Genomic DNA, 14,804 nt, shown 5'->3' on the forward strand with positions numbered 1-14,804 from the left:
GTCAGAAAACATGGTAAAGGTCAAAAATTTCCATCAGGTTAACAACAAAATTCCAGGGAATGAGCCAGCACTCTATGGAAAGGCCTGGTCGGTAATCATTAATAACTAGTTCTCACACAAAAAAATACTGCTTTTGTAATCAAAATCAATTGAAGAAGGGAAGAGGAAATGGTGAAAGCCACAAAATGGGACGGTTTGGCCTGATGTTCTTCACTAGTGTCTGTCATTTGCCCTGAGAACTTGTACAATCCAACGACAATAAACTTAACTTGACCTTCACCACCAGCTCCCAGGGGAAGAAGGAACTAGTAATAAATGATGGATCAGCTGTGTCTCCCATACTTCTCAACTAATTAAAAGGTGATGTTGCCAGAATTCGGGCTCTCCTCTGACACCATTGGTGGTTAATAGGCATCATGTATTGAAGATTGATGAGGTGCTTGTTTCACAGGTAAACTCCAGCTTGGATTAATGGAGACATCATTAAAGAAAGAATTGTTTGATCCATCAAATCCACATCTATCTTATGGCACCCATTCGCTCTACTCCCACACTCATTCCATTTTATTTTTACTTATAACCCCATCTCCTTTCCAAGGATCCTATTTCCTACACTCTAGGGGCAGTGCCCAATTAACCTGCTGACCTGACAGATCTTTCTGATGTGGGAGGAAGACAGAGCCCTATTTAATCAAAAAGCAAAGTTTTTAAAAAAAAAAAAAACTGCAGACAGAAGTGAAACACGAAAGTCTACAGATGCTAAGATAGTAATAAAAACACACTGAAATGTTGGAGGATCTCGGCTGGTCTTTTCAGCGTCCAAAAAAGCAAAGATATATTGCTGATGTTTCAGGGCCTGAGCCCTTCTCTTGCCTAGAAGAGACTGGACGCAGACTGGGAGATCACTTTGTTGAGCCCTTTGGCTCTGTCTGCCATAATAGTGAGGATCCACTTCCCCATCCCATTCCCTGTTGACATGTCTGTCAATGGTCTCATGCACTGCCATACCGAGACCACCTGCAAATTGGAGGAACATTACCTCCTCTTCTGATGGGGCACCCTCCAACTGGGTGGTATTCACAAGACCACAAGGTAAAGGAACTGAAGTAGGCCATTTGGCCCATCGAGTCTGCTCCCCTGCTCCACCATGAACTAAACCATTTTCACATTTAGTTCCAATTTCTGGTCTTTTCCCCATGACTAATTAGATACCTTTCAATCTCCTCCTTAAACTCCCCCAATAATTGACCCTCCACAGCTGTTTGTGGCAATGAATTCCACAAATCCACAACCTTCTGGGTAAAGAAATTTCTCCTCATCTCGGTTTTAAATGGGTACCTTCTCATTCTAAGATTGTTCCCTCGTGTCCTGGACTCCCCCACCAAAGAGCCATCTTATTCACATCTACTCTGTCCAATCCTGTCAGCATTCAAAAATATTTCTATGAAATCCCCTGTCATTCTTCTATATTCCAATGAATGCAGTCCAAGAGCCGCTAAATGGTCCTCTTATGTTAGCCTTTGCATGCCAGGAATCATCCTTGTAAATCTTCTCTGAACTTTCTCCAACATCAGTACATCCCTTCTGGGATAAGGGCCCAAAACTGCACATAATACTCCAAATAAGATCTCCCCAGTGCTCCATAGAGCCTCATCAACACCTCCTTACTCTCATACACTATACCTCTTGAAACAAATGCCCACATAGCATTTGCTTTCTTTACTGCCAATCCAACCTGGTGGTTAGCTTTTAGGGTATTGTGCATAAGGACCCCCAAGGCCCTATGCACTTCTGCATTTTGAATTTTCTCCCCCTCAAAATATTTATTTTTATTTCTTCTGGCAAAATGTACAATCGTACATTTCTCAACATTCTATCTCATCTACTATTTCTTTGCCCACTCTCCTAAACTGTCCAAGTCTCTCTGCAACCTTTCAGTTTCTTCAACACTTCCTGCTCTTCCATCTTTCTTGGTGTCATCTGAAAACTTAGCCACAAAACCATTCAATCCATAATCTAAATCATCGATATACATTGTAAAAAGAAGAGGCCCCAACACTGACCCCGATGGAACACCACTAGTAACCGGCAACCAAACAGAACAGGATCCCTTTATTCCTACCCTTTGCTCTCTGCCTATCAGCCAATGGTCCATCCAATCTAATGTCATTCCTGTAATTCCATGGGCTCTCATTAAGTAGCCTCTTATGCTACACCTTATCGAAGGGTTTTTGAAAATCCAAATACACAACATCTACAGCCTCTCTCTTGTCCGTCCTACTTGGGATTGCATCAAAAAATAGGTTGGTCAGGCAAGATCTTCCCTTTATGAAACCATGCAGGCTTGGACCTATCATGTCATGGACCTTGAGGTATTTCATAACCTCGACTTTGAGGATCAACTCCAATAACTTTCCAACTACAAATGTCATACTAATAGGCCTGTAATTATGCCTCCCTCCTTTCTTAAACAGCGGAACTACATTTGTGACTTTCTAATCCTCCGGAACCATGTCAAAGTCTATTGATTCCTGGAAAATAATTTCCAATGCCTCCACAATTTCTAAATCCTTAATCTCCAAAGGCATTAATATCGACTTCTCTGGCTTTCATAAAACAACCCCTTCCATGTCTCCTTTTGCACAAACATGATAAATTCTTACCTCATCCCTCATCATATCCAATTAATACCTTTTGTCGGTCTGGATTCCTCCCCCAGCCGGCATTGCCTGAATTCTGAGACTTTCTGAGATTTCCTGTTTCTGGCTTATTCTGCTTATTCCTTGAGGAAGGGCTCAGGCCCGAAACGTCGGCAATATGTCTTTGCCTCCCATGGACGCTGCCAGACTGGCTGAGTTCCTCCAGCATTTCTGTGTGTTTTTACTACTGCAAGCAGAAACTAAGTTAACCTGAAATGATACCTCCAGTTTCTCTCTCTATAGAGGCTTCCTGACCTCTTGAGTATTTCCAGCATTTCTTGGTTTAATAGCAAACTTTTTTTGAACAGTTATATTTGTCTTGTACTGAAGCCAGGCTTGAGGAGCAGGATTGTGAGGCTGGTAGTTTGGGAATGAAGAGGCAACATGTTCAATGGCTAGTGGTTGATGTAAATTCTGGACAACTGGCGGAAGGGAATTTCTTTCCAACGTTGAGAGTGGTTAGGATCTGCCATGCTCGCTCTGAAAGGACATGCCTGCAGCCTAGCTATTCAAACCTATGTACAGAATGGAGCCCTTTGTTTACACATACTCTTTGGTGGAGTGCATGGGGCTTGTCAGCAAACACATCAGCTAATCAGTGTCACCAAAGTTCAGGGCTCTGATTCGAGACAATAAAGGACCCGGTCCTTTTGTATTGCAGAGCTTGGCAGCTGGATGAGCACCAAGGCAAACAGCGAAGTCCTTCCATGCAAAACAACCTTCAGGTTGTTTATTTGCAGACTTTCAGTTTTTCCATTTAATTGTTTGAGTTTTCAGCTGTAATGTGGGACAGGCTGACACTGCAGAATCCAATGAGATGGTGAGAATCCTTCTTAATAACCTTTCTGGAAATCGAGAAAGGCTCGCATTACTATAGACTTGGCCCACACAAGCAAACATGTCAAGTAGGAGCAGGAGAGACCCCTCTGCCCTTCTCCCTGCTCTATAATTCAATAAAAGCATGGGTGATCTGAGTGTGATCACAACTCCATCTTCTGGCTCCGCGGCAAAAGGTCAGTGCACCAAGTGACGAAGAACATGTTCTCATTGGTTGTGAGGGCTCTTAAATACAGGAGGCAGGAGGATGTGCTCCAATCATAAAGGGTACAGTGGGATCACATCTGGAGAATTGTGCATTCTGTGGCCAAATACATCTGCACTCTAGCACCAAGACCCAGCGGCACCACATGACGTTCAATGGATGCCTTTTCTCACCCTTCAAACTGTTGCTTTCTTTCATTGGAACCTCTGCATTTCTCTTCCTAGCAAATGGACTAGTCCTGTCTGCATTTTGTCATCCTTCTGAGCCTTCCTATCCATACATTTAAGGAAAATGTTAATGTATTGGCAGCAGATCAGAGGAAGTTTACCAGAGTGATAACTGTATGGGGAATGCCTTATGAGGAAAGGCAAGGCTTGTATCTGCTGGAGGTTTGAACAATAAGAGGGAACTTGAATGAAACAATGTCCTGTAGGATCATTCCAGAATGAAAGTAGGAAGGATTTTTCCTCAAGGGAAAATCTAGAATGTGTGCTCGCTGCACTGGCTGTGCCATTGATGGATGAACTTGATGACCAGAGTGGAACAGATAGGTACAGTTAAACACCGTTTTACGCATACTCGAATTACAAAAATTCGCTTAAACGAAGAAACCCGTGTATGAAGAAATTATAATGGATTCTTGCTTTTACAAAAATTGCATCCAATAGTAGTCAATGGGTCTTCGGTTTGCAAATGATTTCTCGGGAACGCTCTACCTTTGTAAAGTGGGGTATAACTGTATATATTTGACAAGTGTTAGGAATTAATGCTGATAAAGGAAAGTGAAATCACAACTAATGCTTGGTGATTTAATGTTGGACTTTAAGATGTAAATATCAGATTCTGTGCTACATTGAGTGCCAGTCAGGATGTGGTACCCTGCTCTCAGGACAGCCCTTCTGATCAAGGAGGTAAGTGTGCAGAAGGAGGACGTTGACCAGGAGCAAGGATCTCCGATGAGGGTGCGCCACGGTCTGTGCGTGTATTGCTTTACGTAGGAACACTCCTGCTCTCTGCTGAACAGTAGCACTGGTCCAGTTCTCCATTGCAGAGAGAGGCTCCATATTAGAAAAAGTACATTATGATTTACTGCAGGAGCTAAAGACCTTTTCATAGTCAGAAACCAGCATCATTATCCGATGATTGTTATGGATGTGATTGTTATAAATCTCCTCCTGCATTTACCTGTCAGTGTTGCTCAGCAATGGGATGTTGTTTTCAGTAAGAATCTACTAACAGCCTTTTCCTCAGTAACTCTTTACCTTTTCTCTGTGGCCAAATACATCTGCACTCTAGCACCAAGTCCCAGTGGCACCACATGACGTTCAATGGATGCCTTTTCTCACCCTTCAAACTGTTGCTTTCTTTCATTGGAACCTCTGCATTTCTCTTCCTAGTCAATGGACTAGTCCTGTCTGCATTTTGTCATCCTTCTGACCCTTCCTATCCATACCTCTGTCCAAAGGTCACAGTTATGCCTGCTTCTACAGTTTCTTTGACCTGTGCTCCTGTGCGATGCACCACGCACAAGATTGGGAACCTTGTGCTGGCTCCTCAATTACTTGCTCTTCATCTTTTTTTTTCCTGTTTGTTCAGGGGATGTGGGCTGAGACAGAACTCAACTGCCCATCCCAGATTCTCATTGAGAAGGTTGTGAGTTTGGAGTCTCAGGGAGTTGCTACGGACGGTACAGATTGCTGCTAGTGAATGGGTGAATGGGTGTGGATAGGGTGCTGTGTCTCGTGTGGTGTTGGGCTTCATGTGTTATTGAAACTGCCCTCATCCAGGGCAGGTGGGGAGTGTTCCATCACCAAGGTGGGAAATGTTGTCCTGCACGTGCATTATAGTCTGTATGTGTGTTGTGTCTGGTCGTGTTTGCATCGAGGACCGGAGAACGCTGTTTTGTCAGGTTGTACTTCTGCAATCAGATGATAACGACTTGACTTGAGCCTTGGAGATGGTGGATAGGCTTAGGGGAGTTGGGAGGTGAGTTACTCACACAGGATTTCTAGCCTCCAACCTGCTCTTGAGGCCACATTGTGTATATGGCTACTCCAGTTCAGTTCGTGGTCACTGGTACCCCCAGGATATTGATACCGGGGGATTCGATATTGGTAATGCCATTGAATGTCAGGGCCTGATCGCTGGATATTCTCTCACTGGATATTGACACTTGCACAGCACAAATATAATAAAGAATTCCCTTAGCTTTGTGAAAAATAAGATCATGAATGAGCCCCAGGATTGACCTGTTGAACCTGCTCTGCATTCAGCAGCATGACCAGCCCAGAGCAGTGTTGAGTTCCCCTCCTGATCACTGACTGCAGCTTCCCACAGGTATGTGTAGACCCACCTCACTAGAAGTAAAAACACAATGCTGGAGAAACTCAGCAGATCAAACACTGTACTTTATGTAGCAAAGGTAAAGATACAGAACCAATATTTTGGGCTTGAGCCCTTTGCTTCATAAAGTACACTGTTTGACCTGCTGAGTTTCTTCAGCATTGTTTTTTTTACTTCAACCACAGCCTCTGCAGACTTTTGTGTTTAACAATGAGTGTGGTGGAATTGTATTTAATTTTTGTGGGGTTTAGTTGAACTGAGCTCTTGGTCTTTCAGTGGGGGAAAAAAATTAGCATTTAATTTTCTTGAAAATTAAACCTTGAAGAAGGGCTCAGGCCCGAAACATCTGTAAACTGTCTGTGGACGCTATGAGATCTGCCGAGTTTCTCCAGCATTTTGTGATTTTTATATTCAAGTTGTTCATCGTCAGATCCAGGTGCTGCTATCAGCCCCAGTGTTTGTTTTCTCCTCAACTACCTTTGAGAAGGGGCTGGAGAGCCACTGCCTCACTGCACTGCAGCGAGTATAAACACTGGGGGTCAGGGGCTGCAGGAAACCCTGCCTTATGTGCAGCTGCAGAGAGGGAGGGGGTGGATCTTGGTTGTCACGGTGGATCTTGGTTGTCACGGTGGATCTTGGTTGTCACGGTGGATCTTGGATGTCACGGTGGATCTTGGATGTCACGGTGGATCTTGGATGTCACGGTGGATCTTGGTTGTCACGGTGGATCTTGGTTGTCACGGTGGATCTTGGTTGTCACGGTGGATCTTGGTTGTCACGGTGGATCTTGGTTGTCACGGTGGATCTTGGTTGTCACGGTGGATCTTGGTTGTCACGGTGGATCTTGGTTGTCACGGTGGATCTTGGTTGTCACGGTGGATCTTGGTTGTCACGGTGGATCTTGGTTGTCACGGTGGATCTTGGTTGTCACGGTGGATCTTGGTTGTCACGGTGGATCTTGGTTGTCACGGTGGATCTTGGTTGTCACGGTGGATCTTGGTTGTCACGGTGGATCTTGGTTGTCACGGTGGATCTTGGTTGTCACGGTGGATCTTGGTTGTCACGGTGGATCTTGGTTGTCACGGTGGATCTTGGTTGTCACGGTGGATCTTGGTTGTCACGGTGGATCTTGGTTGTCACGGTGGATCTTGGTTGTCACGGTGGATCTTGGTTGTCACGGTGGATCTTGGTTGTCACGGTGGATCTTGGTTGTCACGGTGGATCTTGGTTGTCACGGTGGATCTTGGTTGTCACGGTGGATCTTGGTTGTCACGGTGGATCTTGGTTGTCACGGTGGATCTTGGTTGTCACGGTGGATCTTGGTTGTCACGGTGGATCTTGGTTGTCACGGTGGATCTTGGTTGTCACGGTGGATCTTGGTTGTCACGGTGGATCTTGGTTGTCACGGTGGATCTTGGTTGTCACGGTGGATCTTGGTTGTCACGGTGGATCTTGGTTGTCACGGTGGATCTTGGTTGTCACGGTGGATCTTGGTTGTCACGGTGGATCTTGGTTGTCACGGTGGATCTTGGTTGTCACGGTGGATCTTGGTTGTCACGGTGGATCTTGGTTGTCACGGTGGATCTTGGTTGTTGGAGCGTGGTGAGTCGGTGGAATGAGCTGCCAGAGGAAGTGGTGAAGGCATGGACAATATCAATATTTGAAAGACATTGGACAGGGACATGGATAGAAAAGAATTGGAGGGTGCGGACCAAATGCAGGTAAATGGGGCTAGCTTAGAGAAACAACATGATCAGCAAAGATGAGTTGGGCCGAAGGACTTGTTTCTGTGCCATGACAGTCATTCTGTGGAAGATGCTCCCTCAGCGTTAGGGAACAGGGCTCCACAATATGGGCCACTGAGCCTGTGACATCCTGAACTGATTTATAATCCACAAATTACTTTCTAAAATGCAATCATTAACACATGCACAGCAAGATCCCACCATGTCTCTGTAATAAGTGACAGTCCTGTTTTGCACCTCTGCATCTTCTGATACATCTGCTCTCCTGGATGTGTGCCCAGATGTGGAGGCAGAATCTCCTGGAATGTGGGGCAAGAGGGGTTCTCATTGCTGCTGGCTGTTGAACCTTGGGAGTTTCTCCAGCTGTTTCTTCACTGCCTACTGAAGACCTCTGGGATGTGGTTTAAACTTCACCCAAAGAAATGGTGAGCGATTTAGGCAGGCGGTTGGGAGAATTTTCTGTGTGATCAGGGCTGATCGAAGGGTTAAAGTGATTGCTGTCTGTGGGCCTCTGTGTTGCTTGGTCCCATCCTGAGATGCTTTGACTAAATATGGAGACAATGACAAGTGCACCAGTGATTAATGATCTCTTGCCATCAACAACAAACACTTATGAGGTCTGATGTGATTGTGGAACCGCCAGCAAATCTAAAAGGGAATTCTTGTTGTTTTTCCCATGTCCGGAACAGTGCATTTTGATTGCAGAAATGGAGTAATGGTATCCAGAAGGTCAACAATTGCTTCTTAACAGGGAGGGGAGTGCTGAGAACCTGCACCTTGCCCAGTCCCTGAAGCAACCAAGGGCTGTTGGCAACCTGCAGAGACCAATCTCAGGCTGCAGTGACAGGTAACACTGGACAATGAAGATTTTGCTTCCTAAACACTTCTGCGTATAATTTATGGATTTGGAGCTGTGAACGTGATAATCTCCTTAATATTTTCCTGTTACATACTGTTTTTTAGATTTAACCTATTTTTGTAACTTCCTTTCTTATTTTAAGTCTACTTCAAGCATATAAAACCATGAAGTTCAACATGTCATTAAAAATTCATTTTCTGCATTCGCACTTGCACGTCTTCCCTGCTGATCTTGGAGCAGTCAGTGATGAACATGGTGAAAGGTTTCACCAGGACATTGCAACCATGGAAAAGCAGTATCAGGGCAACTGGAATCCACCAATGCTGGCTGACTAATTGTTTGACACTGGCACAAGAGGCATCAGATGCTGAGTACAAACAAAAATCAGCAGAAAAACATTTTTAGGTCAGTTGAACTAATGCAATGTGTCAGCTTCATTATGCTAAATTCAATAAAAGTTAATTTAATGTTTCTCCAACTTCCTATGTAATACGGCAAAGCTGAAATCTTTGTGTTCAGCTTGCAATTGTCTATCATAAACTCCCATTTTTTTTCAGAAAACAATCCTTTTGGTTAAAAACAACTTGTTATCCAGTGTTTTTGAAAGAAATCGTAAACTGCAGTTTACCATTCAATGCAAAGGGTGTGATGATCGCACGTCATATGCTGGTGGTTTCAGTTGTTGCCATGTTGAGGCACCTTGCAAGAAATGCCGTTTAATGCACTATTAATCGATTTAAGATGATCACCAATGACCATTGAGCTCTTACTCATACAGTGATGCTCTGGAGGACCATTTTGGATCTTCAAACTCTTTAGGTCAGTGTTTCCTTACAACTATTGGTGGTGTGTATCAAAGACAAATAAGCATTCTGAGAATAAAGAAGTGAAATGTACAACAGGGTTAAAAATCTGGTCAAATAGTAAAATAGTCAAAAAATATTACTACCAAAAAATGCCTTTCTGGGAAGGGGCTCGACCTCCCAGAGTTCATTTAAATCAAATATAAAGTGTATGACAACTTGTGTGAGTACAACACAACTTTATTAGCTTTGTAAAGTGTTTGCTCTGTTACACGAGAGGACCTGCTGTAACCTACAACAGGGTCTTTCTGCAAGGAGACCCAAATGCAGGTGCGCACAAGCCTTTTCATGTGGTTTAACTTCCCATTCTACAGCCTGTTCATGACTATTCACATGCCCTGTCGTCTGCCAGCTGTGCTACTAAAATAAAACAATTTCATTAACAGACTCTTGTGACGGGCTGAGCCACTTTGCAAACAAACCGGATTACGGAGCTCCGGACTCACAGGGGGCAGAGAGCCCTGATGTACCGGGCTCAGTTCCACCCCTCAGGGCTGACGTTATTTCCATCCTGGGAGTCATAAGTCTCGTTGGGAACTGGGAGAAAAAGCATGAGTGCACAAGTTGGATTAAAATCTAGCTCACTCACAGCTGCCGGTGTGGTTTGTTCATTGCACCTCCTCGTGACCACACTCTAGTATTTCCCCCCTGTAGAGCGCGTTGAAAGAACCAAAGACTTGTCGATCCAAACCAAGGCTTTTATTAACTAAAAGACTGGAGCATATCACAAGTAGGTCGACCAGTCCAGAATGACCTGGTCTGGCTAGGAGCAATCCTTTAAGACCTGCCAGTAGGTGTGGCTACGCCCTCAGCCAATCACAGTCATCCTACACTCCCATCTGTACATTGGTGATAGAATCTGTACTACCTCACCCCCACCCCCCACCCAATATTCTTTTAAGCCATTTTTTCTGCTGAAATTTATAGAAAGGAAAGAACCAAATAAAGCAAATCTGTGCTATAATCTATCACCAGCACTCCCTGCTCATTGGTGATCTGCCAATAGGAAATGAAATCGTAAGGGGGGGGATGTGGGGAAGAACATTTTGCAAACCACTCTTGGACAGTCGCTATGGAGGACTTTTCGTATTTATCTCGATCCCTTATGCAAGTGAATACTAAGGATTAGTCGTTATAAGAATGCAAAATAAAAGCTTTCATTGGCTCTTTGAATCCTTGTCAAATCGTTCTGCTATTCAGTAAAATTATGGCTGATTCTTTTCCCTGATGTTCTCCTGCACTAGCCCCATTGAACACAATTCCCGTTGGAGAATGCAACTGAAGGGAGGAAAACTGGGAACGCAGGAGGAGGCCATTCTGCTCCTTCAGCACGTGTGGCGTTCATTGGGACCACTGTTGATCCACCTCAACACCATTTTCCTATTCTAGCCCCAGATCCCTGATTCTTTGTCCAGAAATCCATAAATCTCTGTCCTGAATTAGGATAGATTCCTGACGAGCAAAGGCACTGGATAGACAAGAATGTAGAGTTGAGGTTTTAATCAGATTGGCAGGCTGGGATCTGATTCATTTGTACATTGGAAAGGAATACCATGTTCTGTGTGAGCAGTTACAAGCGGGTTGTAGCCAGGCAGACTGTCATAGTCCCAACACTCCCACCTTACCTGGTTCAGAATCATTGCAATGGTCCAGTATATTAGCAATGATTGTGTCTACTCTAAGCAATGAAATGCTAATGGTTTCAACAATCACAACACAAACAACATTTTCTGCCTTCCCCAGGGACCGCTCCCTCCATGACTCCCTTGTCCACTCCTCTCTCCCCTTCAATTGTCCCTTGGGACATACTCCTGTGACCACAGGAGATGCTCCACTTGCACCCACACCTCCTCTCTCACCACCATTCGGGGCCCCAAACGATCCTTTCAAGTGAAGCAACATTTCATTTGTGAATCTGCAAGGATCATCTACAGCATCCGGTACTCCTGCTGTGATCTCTTCTATATTGGAGAGACTGGATACAGACTGGGAGATCGCTCTGTTCATTACTTCCGCTCTGTCTGCTGCTATAACGTGGATCTCCCAGTGGCCACCCATTTCAATTCTCCATCCCATTCCCTTGCTGACATGGATGTCCATGGTCTCATGTGCACCCAGACTGAGACCACCTGTAAATTTGAGGAACACACCTCATCTTCTGACTGGGCATCCTTCAACCAGATGGTATTAATATTGAATTCTCTGGCCTTTGTTCAAACAATTTCCTCCCCCCACTATCCCCTTGCTTCCGCACCCCCCCCCCCCCCGCCACCTCATTATCGTTGACTCTCCTTTGCTTGTCTCATTTTCCACAGACATAATAAATTCCACCTAAACCCACATCACATCCAGTTAACACTTTTGGTTGGTCTGGATTTCTCCCCCGTTGTTTGAATTCGGAATCTTTCTGTTATATCCTGCTTCTGACTTTTCTGAATTTTTTTTCCCCTTGAAGAAGGGCTCAGGCCCGAAATGTCGGAAATATATTTTTGTTAAAAAGATCCTAGATCCTGAATAAACCAGCTGAGTTCCTCCAGCATTTCAGGTTTTTTTAAACAGGAGCTGGAATAGGCCACTTGGCCCCTCAAGCCTATCTCACCATTCAAAGTGATCATGGCTGATCTTTGACCCCAACTCTTCAGTGCCATTTTTCCACACTCCTCTATTCCATGACCAACCAAATAGTTATCCACCTCCACTTTAAATTGACCCACCAGGGTAGAGAATTCCTGAGAAGTACTGAGCACTGTGAGAAAAGATTTCTACACTGGGAAATTTCCCATCTGGGAAATAGCGATCATAGTATGATTGAATTTCTCATTCAGATGGAAGGGGAAATAGTTAGATCTAAAATAATATATTATGCTTAAACAGGGGTGACTACCATAGGATGAGGGAGGAATTGGGCAGATTGGACTGGGAGCACAGGCTAAGTGGTGAAACAGTTGAGGAACAGTGGAAGATTTTCAAAGAAATATCTTGTAATGCTCAACAAAAATATATTCCGGTCAGGAAAAAGGGCAGAAAGAGAGGGAAAAATCAACCGTGGTTAACAAAGGAAATAAAGGAGAGTATAAAATTGAAGGCGCAGGTGTACAAAGCTGCAAAGAGTAGTGGGAAACTGGAAGATTGGGAAAACTTTAAGAGACAACAAGGGGTTACAAAGTGGGTAATAAGAAATGGGAAAAAGGATTATGAAAGTAAATTGGCACAAAATATAAAATCAGAAAGCAAAACATTTTATAAATATATAAAACGGAAGAGGGTGGCCAGAGTTAACATAGGACCCTTGGAGGATGAGAAAGGAAAACTGGTAGCAAAAAATGAGGAAATGGCCGAGGCATTAAACAAATATTTTGTGTCAGTCTTCACGGTGGAAGACACGTCCAGCATGCCCAAGTGCGGAGTTAAGGATGTGAATGTTGGGGAGGGCCTTGATAAAATAGTTGTTACAAAGGAAGTAGTGATGGAGAAACTAATGGGACTAAAGCCAGACAAATCACCTGGTCCTGATGATATGCATTCAAGGGTTCTGAAGGAAATGGCAGAAGTTATAGTTGATGCATTGGTGGTCATATACCAAAATTCCTTAGATTCTGGGCAGGTCCTGGCAGACTGGAAGACAGCAAATGTCACACCACTTTTTAAGAAGGGATGTAGGCGGAAGACTGGAAATTATCGGCCAATTAGCTTGACATCTGTAGTTGGAAAAATGCTTGAAGCCGTCATTAAGGATGAAATAGTGAAACTTTTGGAACGTAAGGGTTCAATCAGGCAGACGCAGATATTCCCTTTAGAAAGGGAATATCTTGTTTGACAAACTTGTTAGGATTCTTTGAGGATATAATGGGTGCGGTGGATAGAGGGGAATATAATTGTATTTTGTATATTTGGATTTCCAGAAAGCGTTTGATAAGGTGCCGCACAAGAGACTTATCAATAAGTTACAGGAAAGTGGAGTCCGGGGAAGTCTATTGGCCTGGATTGAAAATTGGTTGTCTGACAGGAGGCAGAGAGTCGGGATAAATGGGAGTTTTTCAGGTTGGCAGAGAGTGGTAAGTGGGGTGCCGCAGGGGTCAGTGTTAGGCCCACAATTGTTCATCATTTACATTGATGACTTGGAGGAGGGGACAAAATGTGGTGTAGCCAAGTATGCGGATGACACCAAATTGAGTGGAAGAGCAAATTATAATGAGGATGTGGAGAGTCTGCAGAGGGATATAGTTAAGCTGGATGAGTGGGAAAAGGTCTGGCAGATGGAGTACAATGTTAGTAAGTGTGAGGTTATCCAATTAGGCAAGAAAAACAAAAGAACTGAATATTATTTAAAGGGTGAAAAACTACAGCATGCTGTTGTGCAGAGGGACTTGGGAGTGCTTGTGCAAGAATCGCAAAAAGTTAGGTTGCAGGTGCAACAGGTTATTAAGAAGGCAAATGGAATGTTGGCCTTCATCGCTAGAGGAATTGAATTCAGGAGTAGGGAGGTAATGTTGCAACTGTATAAGGTACTGGTGAGACCGCACCTGGAGTACTGTGTCCAGTTCTGGTCTTCATATTTGAGGAAGGATATACTGGCTTTGGAGACAGTCCGGAGGTTTACTAGGTTGATCCCTGGGATGAAGGGGTTGACTTATGATGAACGATTAAATCGTCTAGGATTGTATTCGCTCGAGTTCAGAAGAATGAGAGGAGATCTTATAGAAATATATAGGATTATGAAGGGTATGGATAGGATAGATGTAGGAAGGTTTTTTGAGCTGGCCGGGGAAACTAAAACGAGAGGACACAGTTTCAAGATTTGGGGAAGTAGATTTAGGACAGAGATGAGGAAAAATAGTTTTTCCCAGAGAGTAGTGAATGTTTGGAATTCTCTAACCAGGGAAGTGGTTGAGGCTGCCTCATTAAACATATTTAAAATTCGGTTAGATAAATTTTTACATGATAGAGGAATTAGGGGATATGGGGAGAAGGCAGGTAGGTGGAGTTAGGTCATAAATTAGATCAGCCATGATCGTATTGAATGGCAGAGCAGGCTCGATGGGCCATTTTTGGCCTACTCCTGTTCCTACTTCCTATGTTCCCATGTACACATCTCTTTGAAATGACTGGCCCCTTGTATTGTAGCTGTGTCCCCTGGTTCTAGATATTCCCACTGGTTAAAGCATCCTGACATCTATTCTGTCCAGTCCCTGAAGGATCATAGTAATTTATTTAAATAAGATCACCCCCGCTACCCCCCCCCCCCCTGAAGAA

The 14,804-nt window shown here is 44.0% G+C and overlaps 1 protein-coding gene across 12 annotated transcripts in view; it reads left to right on the forward strand.

Moving 5' to 3' along the window:
• The window catches only part of gcgra (glucagon receptor a), a 113,952-nt gene that overhangs the window by 10,710 nt on the left and 88,438 nt on the right, over window positions 1–14,804 (forward strand). The window contains exon 1 of one of the 12 annotated variants that reach the window (XM_069929700.1): window positions 9,260–9,507. The exons of the other annotated variants lie outside the window; for them this stretch is intronic. The gene's annotated coding sequence lies outside the window, so the exon portion shown is untranslated. Of the gene's footprint in view, window positions 1–9,259; window positions 9,508–14,804 lie in introns of those variants that run through there. 12 annotated transcript variants of the gene reach the window in all.

The sequence above is a fragment of the Narcine bancroftii genome, chromosome 3 (genome assembly GCF_036971445.1).
Source record: "Narcine bancroftii isolate sNarBan1 chromosome 3, sNarBan1.hap1, whole genome shotgun sequence".
Classification (NCBI taxonomy): domain Eukaryota; kingdom Metazoa; phylum Chordata; class Chondrichthyes; order Torpediniformes; family Narcinidae; genus Narcine; species Narcine bancroftii.